The following is a 13,950-nucleotide window of genomic DNA, read 5'->3' as shown; positions in this document are numbered from 1 at the left end:
GCTCACTATCCAGGAGCGATGGCGATTCGAATCGATTCCTAACCAGCTGGTGATTTATTCCTTACACAAACCTCACTCACCCGCTAAAGTGAGATATTGATCACCGAGTCAACTATCCAGGAGTCTTGAGTTTGCCAGAAACCACATGTACCCGGGGGCCGACCGACTGCACTTTGGTCTTATCATCTCGCCCCCGTGTCCTACCACACCTGCTCCGGCATAGTGCGCTGCGGGCAATCTACTCGGCCCGAATAATCTCCCAGCTTCACGGTCGGAAGGTACTTTATCCGGCCAGCTAAATGTAAGGTATGCGTTCAACATGACTCGAAGCCCAACAACGGTCGGTCCTTAATCGACACAGACGGAAAGCACTATAGTCCAAAACTCTGCAAGTCTCCGTCCGGTCTCAACTTCATTTAACACTTAGTTATACCATGACTTCATAGTCATCCAAGCAGATCCAGGTAACCACCTATAGCTCGCAGGTGACAGGAAATCACCCGACTTCTACCGGTCTAAGCCAGCTAAGCATTGACTCGACTACGAATACTAGGGTAACAAGGATATAGTATAACAAAGGTAAACAAGGTATAATGCAGCAACGGTTGCAAACAACTCCTGAACATAATGCATCAATTAAAGTAAAGCATTTAATTAATAATTGCAAACCGGGAGAAAATGCTCCGGGGCTTGCCTCTCTCGAAGGAGCTCGGGCGGTGATCGGGGCACTCTAGAAGTTCCTCAACGTCCTCCTCGTCGGCTTCGGGCACTTCCTGCGGCTACACCTCGAGCTGCTCCTCGGGCTACTCGGGTATGACAACTGGGTTCTCGGTTTGCGATCCTGTATGATGCAATGTGCGTAAGTGCTTATGCAATCGATGCATCGGATGAGATGAATACAAGGGATATGCTTGAATGCATGGTAGTCAACATCATCCAAGAACATATACTACAAGCACATGTCATCTACTGCATTCTCTTCTACTACTAATATTCTAAACCAACACATCTTATTAAATGCTTCAAAGATACACCAAAGCTTTACTAATTTCTTAATCACACAAAAAAGCAACACTTAATTAAACCCTAATTAATAATAGGTTTGAATAGCAACATCTATTTTTATTGCTTAGAAAAATCTTAGAAAATTACTACAGTACAGTACTACCCTAAATAGTCTACTATCAGATTTTCATGGTATTTGAATGAGTGGATTAGCCTACACAAAAATAACAAGCTATGGCATGATTATGAACATGAAAATACTTTGTACTGCGAAAAGTGTCAAACAACAGAGTTAACATTTTTCCTATGTTCTTCACAGCATACAATTACTGTACAAAAATTATCACATGCATGTTTTATACAAAGTTTGCTCTCTAGCTAAAATAACAAAAATCAGCCATTAAAGGTACTTGAACTACACCTCAAAATTTTTCTATAGTATATGCATGACACATATTTTTCCTAGGAAGTACATTACATAAGAAGATTAACAAACTTGGAATCATATTTTTCTGAAGCCCATAGATTTTTCTACACATTTTTCAAGTTATCAGCAATATCCATGATTAAATAAAGTCCTACAGAAAAGTATCCCAAAAATGGCATGCAATAATTTTCCTAAGTAGATCTGGTGATAAGGAACCTAGAAAATTTTATTTCAATAGATTTGGAGCAAATTTGGGTATCCAAACATTTTTTAAACCATTTCTATTTTCAAATAATAAAGAAAAATTGAAAACGAATCCTCCTATTGCTACTGGGCCGGCCCGTGGGAATCAGCCGGCCCACTGCCACACTTGGCCTGCATGGCCCGAGCGAAGGGAAGGGGAGGTGGCCCGGCATGGGCTTCGGCCCATGGCCTCTTTGGCCAAGCTCGGCCGAGGCGAAGCCATGCTAGCGTCGTGACATTATGGCAGCGCGGCTCGGCCAACGGGGCCGGCAGCCATTGCCGGCCGTGCCAGGGCAAGCTAGCGGGCGCATGTGGTTCGTGCAAAGCTGGCGAATGCAGGCAGGTAGCTAGGCAGGGAGGAGAAAGGGAGGAAGGGTGCCTTCCACGGTGGCCGAGCACGGCGGCGCCATGGCCGACGGTGGCGAGGCGCTAGAAGGCGCTACCTGGGCTCAACAGTCGGCACAAGCGTGAGCACCACGTGCCGGAGAGTGAGGCGGAGCTGCTGGCGCACGATTGCTGGCCGAGGTGGAGGAGAGGTGGCGAATTTGACCGGCGGGTGGCGGTGGTGCTCGATGGCCGCGGCGAGGAGAGCGAGAGAGCGCGCGGGATGGAGTGGAGAGGAGCGCATCGTGGTCGGCAGGTGTAGGCGGGCGCGTGGGCACGGGTGCAGGCCGGCTGCGACGCGCGGCGGCGTCGACGGCGCATGGCCGCCACGCGGCGGGCTTGCCCTGCCATGGTCGGGACACGGCGCTGGCGCGGGAGGCTCACGGCTGCAGGCCAGGCCGGCTTCGGCCGTGGGCCGGAAACGAGGCGGCGGCCCGCGAAGTGAGAAAAGCCCTTTTTCAATTTAGATTTTCAAGAAATTTTTAAATACCTGCTTTCAAATATCATTTTGAGCAAGAAAATGACATCTTTTGAAAATGTACCAAAAATAAAAATTGATTAGAATGTAATTCTCTACAACTTTGCTTTTATGACCAAAGCCAAATTCTTGATAGATTTTGAATTCTAAAATTAAAGTCAATTTTAACTCAAACCCTAATTTTGGAGAATTATTTTTAAAAGCAAAATTTGGCTAAATTCAAATACAAACCTTGCTCTAAAAATTGTGCTAAACATTTCTAGATGATTTACCATGATAGCCAAACATGTTTTACTAGCCTAGCAACATAATCAGGGCAAAATAACTCTTAAATAGGTGTATGCAACATTGACGTTTCACGAACATGTTTCGTATGTTTCGAAGCAGTGTTTCAGTTGTTATTTACATGATTAGGCATGTATGATTAGGATGCTTGATGATGCACAATATGCATGATTTGTAGTGCCTAAATGATGGCATAACACCGGGGTGTTACAGCCCTCCCCCCTTATAAAAATCTCATCCCGAGATTTGGGTTACGAACCATTTGTTATAAAAATCTTCATAAGCTTTTTGTAGATATTCTTCCATTTCCCAAGTTGCATCTCCCTCATCATGATGATCCCACTGTATCTTGTATGTTTTCACCACACTATTCTGAGTAGCACGTTCCTTAGTGTCTAACACCCGGACTGGTTGCTCACGATACACCAAATCTGATTTGAGTTGGATACCTCGAGGTTCTATTCTTTCCTCCAGAACACGTAAACATTTCTTGAGATATGATACATGGAAAACTGGGAAAACGGTACTCATTGTCTTAGGTAACTCTAACTTGTAGGCTACCAAACCTCTTCGTTCTAGGATCTTGTATGGTCCTATGAATCTAGCGGCAAGCTTTCTTCGGACTCCAAACCTTTTCTTCTTCATTGGCGTGACTTTCAGATAAACATAGTCACCAACTTCAAACATAAGGGGTCTCCTTCTGTCTGCATAACTTTTCTGTCGTGATTGGGCCGCTTTCATATTCTGCTGAATAATATGAACTTTCTTCTTGGCTTCTTCTACAAAGTCAATGCCATAATACCTTCTATCCCCAGGCTCGACCCAATTCAATGGTGTTCTACATTTTCTGCCATATAAAGCTTCGAATGGAGCCATCTTGATGCTTTCTTGATAACTATTATTATAAGAAAACTTAGCTAATGGTAACCATGACTCACATGATCCCTTAGAAGACAATACACAGGCTCTTAACATATCTTCCAAAACAGCATTTACTCGTTCAGTCTGACCATCTGTCTAAGGATGATAAGCGGTACTACGAATCAAACTAGTTCCTAAGCCTTTGTGTAAATGTTCCCAAAAGTGAGCCGTGAACTGTGAGCCTCTATCAGATACTATGGTCTTTGGTATACCATGCAACCTCACAATTTCTGTGATATACTTCTCAGCATATTGAGGTGGTCGATATTCTGTTTTGACAGGCAAGAAATGAGCGGTCTTGGTAAGACAGTCCACAATTACCCAAATCGAATCATGTCCTTTTTGAGTAGTGGGCAAACCCGAGATAAAATCCATACTTATATCGTCCCACTTCCAACTAGGGACTAACAAGGGTTGCAACATACCAGTAGGTTTCATATGAATAGCTTTCACTCTACAATATGTGTCACATCTGACAACATATGCTGTAATTTCTTTCTTTATTTTGGTCCACCAATAACGAGATCTTAGTTCTTAATACATCTTACTACTTCTGGGATGGATAGATAGCTTAGAAAGGTGAGCTTCATCCATGAGTTTATTCCTAAGCTCTCGATCCTTAGGAACCATAAGACGGTCGTCAAACCACAACACGCCCTGTTCATCCACTTTAAAGTGCTGAGACAACTTTTTTTTATTTTCTCTTTGATGTGGAATATTCCCTTGTCGGTTTTCTGGCCTTCTATTATCTTACTCTCCAAAGAGCAACTAATCTGAATACTATGTAACACAGCAGGATGCATCAGATCGAACCCATCTTCAAGTAATGGCTGCACATTCAAGTAATGTGACTTTCTGCTCAAAGCATCTGCCACTACATTGGCTTTTCCAGGATGATATTGCACATTCAAGTTGTAATCCTTGATCAATTCCAACCATCTGCGCTGTCTCATGTTTAGCTCTGGTTGGGTAAAGATGTACTTAAGACTCTTGTGATCTGTGAAAATATTGCACACATTACCAAGTAGATAATGTCTCCAAATTTTTAGGGCATGCACAACTGCCGCAAGTTCAAGATCATGTGTTGGATAGTTGACCTCGTGCTTTCTCAATTGGCGTGAAGCATAAGCAATGACTCTCCTTTCTTGCATAAGAACACAACCCAATCCAGTCTTTGATGCGTCGCAAAACACATCAAATGGTTTCTCGATATCTGGTTGTGCTAGAACAGGAGCAGTGGTCAACAGTTTCCGCAAAGTGTGGAAAGCTGCTTCACACTCCTTTGTCCACACAAACTTGTGATCCTTCTGTAGCAGACTTGTCATCGGTTTGGCAATCTTCAAAAAGTCTGGTATAAAGCAATGGTAATAACCGGCTAGTCCTAAGAAACTTCTAATCTCAGGAACAGTGGTCGGTGCTTTCTAATTCATAACTTCTTGCACCTTACTTGGATCGACTGAAACTCCATTTTCTGATAGAATGTGACCAAGGAAAGGAACTTTCTTCAACCAGAATTCGCATTTGCTAAACTTAGCATATAGTTGATGATCCCTAAGTCTGGTCAAGACAATTCTCAGATGCTCTTCATGATCCTTCTCATTCTCAGAGTACACCAAAATGTCATCGATGAACACCACCACAAACTTATCCAATTCTGGCATGAAAACTATATTCATCAAAAACATAAAGTATGCAGGAGCATTTGTCAGGCCAAAGGACATGATAAGATACTCATACAACCCGTATCTGGTGGAAAATACAGTTTTCGGTATATCCTATGGCCTAATCTTGATTTGATGATAACCGGATCTCAAATCTATTTTTGAGAACACTTTGGCCTTGGCTAACTAGTCAAACAGAACATCAATATGAGGCAAGGGATATTTATTCTTGATGGTTACAGCGTTGAGTGGCCTGTAATCTACGCACATTCTCAACGTGCCCTCTTTCTTCTTCTTCACAAACAAGGCAGGACATCCCCATTCAGACTTGCTTGGCCGAATAAACCCCTTTTTTGATAAATCTTCTAATTGCTTCTTCAGCTCAGCTAACTCATCTGGAGGCATCTGATAGGGTCTCCTTGAAATCGGAGCTGTTTTGGGGATTAATTCAATTCCAAACTCAATCTCCCTATCCGACGGAAGACCAGGTAGCTCATCCGGGAACACATCCGGAAATTCACACACTATCGGAATCTGATGAATAGGAATGACTGCCGTAGCACATGTAACACTTATAAGGTCTGTTCTTCGAGGCAATGGTACTTGGAAAGTACCCTCACCCAGGGGATCCTTAAGGGTAAGTACTCGACTTCCAGTATCTATGACTGCTCCCCAATCCTTCATCCAATTCATCCCTATAATGACATCCAAAACTAATCCAGGCATAACTATCAAGTTCACTCGGAACTTCCTGCTACCTAATTCAAGGGTTGCCCCTCGAACCATCCGGTTGGTCAAAACATCAGCCCCTGCTGAACTTATACGGTAACCATAACCCAATTCTATGCATAGCTATTCATGTTTCTGTGCAAATGCTTGACTCATAAAAGAATGCGATGATCCAGAATCAAATAGAACAACTGCAGGGTTTTCGTTGACAGGAAACTTACCAGCAGTGACGGGCTCTCCCTTAGGAATTTTATCCACAGTCGTACTATGCACCCTAGCATTATACGTTTGTTGTTTCTTCTTGGGCGGATACGGACAAAACCTCGAGAAATGGCCGGGTTGATCACAGTTATAGCAGGGTCCCCTCACTGTCCCGGTAGATCCCACAGCTCCCTTGGAACTGCCTTGTACCGTAGTTGCGGCTGCTTTGTTGGGCTGTACTGCCATCTTGTAAGGCTTCTAGGGTCCACGGAAATTCTGACTTCTTTGCTGAGGTGGCCTGAACCTAGCGCCAGGTGCCGATGGGCGATATGGAGGACGACCTCCCGTAGATGCTCTAGCTTGGGACAGACCACCTTCAAGGGCTCTCTTGCGTGTCTTGGCTGCGGTGCTGGCATTGTTATTCTTCTCCTGCTTCAGACAGTCGCTGATGAAGTCATTGAATCTGATATGGTTGTTGGTACCAACATGCTTCATCATTTTTGGATTGAGTCCCCTCTTAAAACTAGCTATCCTCTTAGCATCTGTGTCAACCATGTCAGGAGCATAGCGACACAAGTTGTTGAAGGCATGCAGATATTGCGTCACGGTCTTGGTGCCCTGATTTAATGCCAAGAATTCTCCCAACTTCATCTCGGTTAGCCTGGGTGGAATATAAACTCCACGGAAGGCCTCAGCAAACTCTCTCCACGAAATCTGAGCATTTGGAGGGAAGGTGGTGCGATGGTGCTTCCACCACATTCCTGCTGGTCCTTGCAACTGAAGTGCAGCATACTCCATTTTCAACACCTCAGTCATCCTCAACACACAGAATTTATCTTCCATAGTGTTGATCCATTCCTCAGCATCGAGTGGCTCTATTGCTTCCTTGAATACTGGTGGCCTGGTGTCTATAAAATCTTTGAAGCTGCTATATTGGTTCACTCCCATGCCACCACCTTGATTGTTATCGCGTTGAACGTTGTTGGCGATGGTACACAGAAAATCCTCCATATTCTTCTAGGATTGTTCCGCATTGCGCTGACTCCCGAGCAACTATGCGAGGAACATCTCGAGGGCAAATGGGGGAGGAGGTGGCAAATGCGGTTCATGGGGAGGCTCATTGTTGTTGCCATGGTTTCCACCACCACCACCAGTCCCCGCACCATTAGCACCAGTCTCAGTGGCCTCATACGTGGTTTGACGAGTGTTTGTCATCTGCATATTTTAGCAACAAGTAATGATTAAGTGAAGCTATAATAATTGCGAGTGAAGGAAAAATTATGCCGTACTGAATTTACTGGAGAGAATAAATTCATACAATAAAACAGAGGCACAACAATCGCATCCCAATTAAAACAACATCACTTAATCAAATTACTTCAACAGCAAACATCGCGTCCATACAACCAAATTGCCAGCATACATACACTGGACTTTTATGTGTTCAGATATCGCATTCTTAATCAAGTTCCAACCACATGCCAAGTCTTATACGTTCGAAGCAACATACAATAGGTTACATGCCAACAAAAGAAAGGTCATCATGACAGGACCTAGATACTAGCGCAAGGCAACTAGCCTACTCCTTGGGGTCATCGTCGGGATCGGAGACGTCACCATCGCCCTCAGGTGAAACTACGGGCTCGTCCTTGTTGTCGTCGTCGATGTCCAGGCCAGCGACGTCTGGTGGAGCATATGGGCCAACCCCATTGTAGAGCACGTGAAACTCCTCGTGCATGTGGCCGTTGTATTCCTCTAGCTCATCGACCCTCTATAGCAGAAGGTCCCTCTCGTCCCAGGCTTCATTCCTTTCCTAAACCAACTGTCCTATCATACGGTCTGCATTGTTGTTGGCTTGAGTCAACGTATGCACCCGCTGCATAGCTCTATCACCTCTCTCAATCGCCTGGTCTCGCTGTAAGTTCATATCAGCCAACTACTCCTGCAAGCTAGCTATAGCACATGCCTGTCTCTTCTTCTGCTTTCTCCCCTTGAGCTTATCCTGACCACACAAGCCAGTCAAAGTCCAGTAGGTACTCTCGAGACCCTCATACGCTCTGATGACGGCGAACATAGCACTCATAGAATGGTTGTCGCTAGCCTGTCCCTCAGCTGGACCTCTGACCAAGGCGCTTCCCTGAGGCTGAACCCAAATGGCATCACGAGGATCATCCCTAGGAAAAGTGCCAGCTAGAGCTGCTGTAAGCTCACTGGGAAATCTGCTCATAATATCCCTAATGACACGGAAAGCTGCTCCCTCTGCACCCTCAGCAGGAGTGCGACCCTCAAACTCCAAGTGCCAACCATCCCAATCTGGAGCATCACCGAGAGCAGGAACCATGATCTCTACCACTGCAAGTCCATCCTCTGCTAACTGGCTCTCATTCCAGGAGTACACCGGCTCTTGACTCTCTAGGTACCCCACATCATGGAGCACTCTCCAAAGCAAAGTCAGCATGCCAAACTCGCTCAAGAAGGTGTCCGTGGTGTGGTGCTCCCTCAGGGCCAACGGACGTCGAGGTGCTCTTCCTCCGGTGGACTTATGGGCGGTCTACTTCATGCGGGCCATCTGTAGCAAAAGTTCTTTCATTACCCCAGGGAAAACATATTTTAGGTGATACAACTTTTATCAAAAGGAGATAATCAATTTATAAGGGAAGGAATGTATGACATGAATGAAATGCACAAGTAATATGATGTATGTACATGTCGTACGTTCTCACAAACTTATGAAATGAATAATTTCTAACGACGAATTCGGTGGCATACAAACGATCTCTCAAATACGTAGCTAATATGTTCTACATGATAGCGTTGTTATGTACCTATAGAAGATTCATTTCAGCCCAATTCCCAATGAATGCATAAAAGCAATAAAATTTATCTACACGCTCTACATGAATCCCCAGATATGTGTACAACGGTAGTAACTACCCGAACCATCGTCCTATTGACGGCATCGCCTCAACAGACGGAAGACCCACACATGAGATACCTTTGTAAAACATGTGTAGAACATGTAATTACTCTAGCATCATATAAGCATTCACCCTAGATCGGCGGTGTATCCGATCATGCTCTCACAGCTCACACTTACCGAGGCATAGAAGCAATTGATCCATACATTACCACTCAAACAAGTGGCACTCATACAATAGCACGCCGTATGAGCGACAAAAGAGAAATATGATGCAAGAACCCCAAGTCAGTACTTAATTAAGCCACCTAGAGTCCTTAACTGGGCATAAAGGATATGACCACTGGCACACTTTATAGTTCGGAAATCACATTTTTCAAATGCCTTTTTGTTTTAAATACACTTATGAACAGTAACACGCTAAACCATGCTCTGATGCCAGCTATAATAGAACCGACCAATTATACGAAATTAAGTAAGAAAATCATGCGCCAGAGCAGATGATTTAGCAAACTTAAGCCCGTATAACCTGGTAGTCCATGAAATCACGAAGGATTTCAAACCAACTTCCATTCCAGCCAAGATTGTAATAAGTTTACCAGTCACCATCACATATTATATAAAAGTTTGCATCTCAGATACATCAGAGTTTAAACATAGTTATTACAAAACAAGTTCGAATAAAAGTAGCGGAAGCCATTTGTTCAAACCACACACACTCTCACACGGAGTTCAAATACAGTGCCAGCGAATGATCATCTCCAACAAAAGCATCAGATAAGATGTAAGGAATGACCATGCCCATGGTCCTAAGCATCACCCATCGTAGGATAAAGGCAGTTGATACAGTAGCCGTAATACATCTGCGCATCTGCAACAAGTGGGAATAAAACCCTGAGTACGAGAAGGTACTCAGCTAGACTTACCCGACATAACCAAAAATAAGTGACACCAAGGATTATGAAGGGCTTTATAGTAGGGTAGCTGACTTATTTGCAAAAAGAAAGCATTTTTAGCATTTCAAGAACCTTTCTAAAAGTATTATTGCCAACTTAATTATTTATAACATGTCGACTAGATTTGCACCTGCACTAGAGCAAACATGTGATTAAGCAGATAATGATAACCAATGATCATTAAACAACTTCCATAATGTCATATTCATTATAACTGTCCAAGTGTTCCATCAACATTACTACGATGAGGTAACTCAAGTCAAGTGCTCACTATCTAGGAGCGATGGCGATTCGAATCGATTCCTAACCAGCTGGTGATTTATTCCTTACACAAACCTCACTCACCCGCTAAAGTGAGATATTGATCACTGAGTCAACTATCCAGGAGTCTTGAGTTTGCCAGGAACCACATGTACCCGGGGGCCGACCGACTGCACTTTGGTCTTATCATCTCGCCCCCGTGTCCTACCACACCTGCTCCGGCATAGTGCGCTGCGGACAATCTACTCGGCCTGAATAATCTCCCAGCTTCACGGTCGGAAGGTACTTTATCCGGCCAGCTAAATGTAAGGTATGCGTTCAACATGACTCGAGGCCCAACAACGGTCGGTCCTTAATCGACATAGACGGAAAGCACTATAGTCCAAAACTCTGCAAGTCTCCGTCCGGTCTCAACTTCATTTAACACTTAGTTATACCATGACTTCATAGTCATCCAAGCAGATCCAGGTAACCACCTATAGCTCGCAGGTGACAGGAAATCATCCGACTTCTATCGGTCTAAGCCAGCTAAGCATTGACTCGACTGCGAATACTAGGGTAACAAGGATATAGTATAACAAAGGTAAACAAGGTATAATGCAGCAACGGTTGCAAATAACTCCTGAACATAATGCATCAATTAAAGTAAAGCATTTAATTAATAATTGCAAACCGGGAGAAAATGCTTCGGGGCTTGCCTCTCTCGAAGGAGCTCGAGCGGTGATCGGGGCACTCTAGAAGTTCCTCAACGTCCTCCTCGTCGGCTTCGGGCACTTCCTGCGGCTACAACTCGAGCTGCTCCTCGGGCTGCTCGGGTATGACGACTGGGTTCTCGGTTTGCGATCCTGTATGATGCAATGTGCGTAAGTGCTTATGCAATCGGTGCATCGGATGAGATGAATACAAGGGATATGCTTGAATGCATGGTAGTCAACATCATCCAAGAACATATACTACAAGCACATGTCATCTACTGCATTCTCTTCTACTACTAATATTCTAAACCAACACATCTTATTAAATGCTTCAAAGATACACCAAAGCTTTACTAATTTCTTAATCACACAAAAAAGCAACACTTAATTAAACCCTAATTAATAATAGGTTTGAATAGCAACATCTATTTTTATTGCTTAGAAAAATCTTAGAAAATTACTACAGTACAGTACTACCCTAAATAGTCTACTATCAGATTTTTATGATATTTGAATGAGTGGATTAGCCTACACAAAAATAACAAGCTATGGCATGATTATGAACATGAAAATACTTTGTACTGTGAAAAGTGTCAAACAACAGAGTTAGCATTTTTCCTATGTTCTTCACAGCATACAATTACTGTACAAAAATTATCACATGCATGTTTTATACAAAGTTTGCTCTCTAGCTAAAATAATAAAAATCAGCCATTAAAGGTACTTGAACTACACCTCAAAATTTTTCTACAGTACATGCATGACACATATTTTTTCTAGGAAGTACATTACATAAGAAGATTAACAAACTTGGAATCATATTTTTTTGAAGCCCATAGATTTTTCTACACATTTTTCAAGTTATCAGCAATATCCATGATTAAATAAAGTCCTACAGAAAAGTATCCCAAAAATGACATGCAATAATTTTCCCAAGTAGATCTGGTGATAAGGAACCTAGAAAAATTTATTTCAACAGATTTGGAGCAAATTTGAGTATCCAAACATTTTTCAAACCATTTCTATTTTCAAATAATAAAGAAAAATTGAAAACGAATCCTCCTATTGCTACTGGGCCGGCCCGCGGGAATCAGCCGGCCCACTACCACACTTGGCCTGCGCGGCTCGAGCAAAGGGAAGGGGAGGCGGCCCGACATGGGCTTCGGCCCATGGCCTCTTTGGCCAAGCTCGGCCGAGGCGAAGCCATGCCGGCGCCGTGACGTCGCGGCGGCGTGGCTCGGCCAATGGGGCCGGCGGCCATTGCCGGCCGTGCTAGGGCAAGCTAGCGGGCGCATGTGGTTCACGTGAAGCTGGCGAATGTAGGCAGGTAGCTAGGCAGGGAGGAGAAAGGGAGGAAGGGTGCCTTCCACGGCGGCCGAGCACGGCGGCGCCATGGCCGACGGTGGCAAGGCGCCAGAAGGCGCTACCTGGGCTCAATAGTCGGCACAAGCATGAGCACCACGTGCTGGAGAGCGAGGTGGAGCTGCTGGCGCACGATTGCTGGCCGAGGTGGAGGAGAGACGGTGAATTTGACCGGCGGGTGGCGGTGGCGCTCGGTGGCCGCGGCGAGGAGAGGCGGGCACGGGAGTGCGAGAGAGCACGTGGGATGGAGTGGAGAGGAGTGCATCGTGGTCGGCAGGTGTAGGCGGGCGCGTGGGCTTGGGTGCAGGCCGGCTGCGACGTGCAGCGGCGTCGACGGTGCATGGCCGCCACGCGGCGGGCTTGCCCTGCCATGGTCGGGACGCGGCGCGTCAGCGGGCGGGTGAGCACGGAGGCAGGCCAGGCGTGGCGCTGGGCTGGGCTGGTGAGGCGCGCGACGCTAGCGCGGGAGGCTCGCGGCTGCAGGCTGGGCCGGCTTCGGCCGTGGGCCGGAAACGAGGCGGCGGCCCGCGAAGTGAGAAAAGCCCTTTTTCAATTTAGAATTTCAAGAAATTTTTAAATACCAGCTTTCAAATACCATTTTGAGCAAGAAAATAACATCTTTTGAAAATGTACCAAAAATGAAAATTGATTAGAATGTAATTCTCTACAACTTTGCTTTTATGACCAAAGCCAAATTCTTGATAGATTTTGAATTCTAAAATTAAAGTCAATTTTAACTCAAAACCCTAATTTTGGAGAATTATTTTTAAAAGCAAAATTTGGCAAAATTCAAATACAAACCTTGCTCCAAAAATTGTGCTAAACATTTCTAGATGATTTACCATGATAGCCAAACATGTTTTACTAGCCTAGCAACATAATCAGGGCAAAATAACTCTTAAACAGGTGTATGCAACATTGACGTTTCACGAACATGTTTCGTATGTTTTGAAGCAGTGTTTTAGTTGTGTCGGTGTTTTGGAACCGGGGGTCCCTCAACCAACGAGTGAATTTGTACTGCGTGTCCCTAATCCCGGATGGTGATGCAAAGAGACACAAGGTTTATACTGGTTCGGGCAGTCGAGGCCCTACGTCCAGTCTGAGAGATTGATCTTGTATTCCTTGCACCGGAGTGCTCGTGGTAGGGGGTTACAAGCTGAGTGAGAGAGGGAGCTAGCCCCAGGTCTCGGCGAGGGTGGTGCGAACGGCTTGGGACGTTGCTCCCAAGCAGCGTGGAAGTGCGTGATTCTATCGGTGTGTTTTTCCTCCGCCGCCTAGGAATGGCCCTGGCTACCTCCTTTTATAGTTACAAGGAGGAAGCGAGAGGTACATGAGAAGGCTACTATTTGCTGACGTATTCCGCTCCCTGAAGCAGTATGGCGTCGTGGGAGTTCCAGTCGATGTCTAGTCGGTATGGTCTTCAAG

Source organism: Miscanthus floridulus, chromosome 4 (genome assembly GCF_019320115.1).
Source record: "Miscanthus floridulus cultivar M001 chromosome 4, ASM1932011v1, whole genome shotgun sequence".
Lineage (NCBI taxonomy): Eukaryota > Viridiplantae > Streptophyta > Magnoliopsida > Poales > Poaceae > Miscanthus > Miscanthus floridulus.
Note: the sequence above shows the minus strand (reverse complement) of the source record.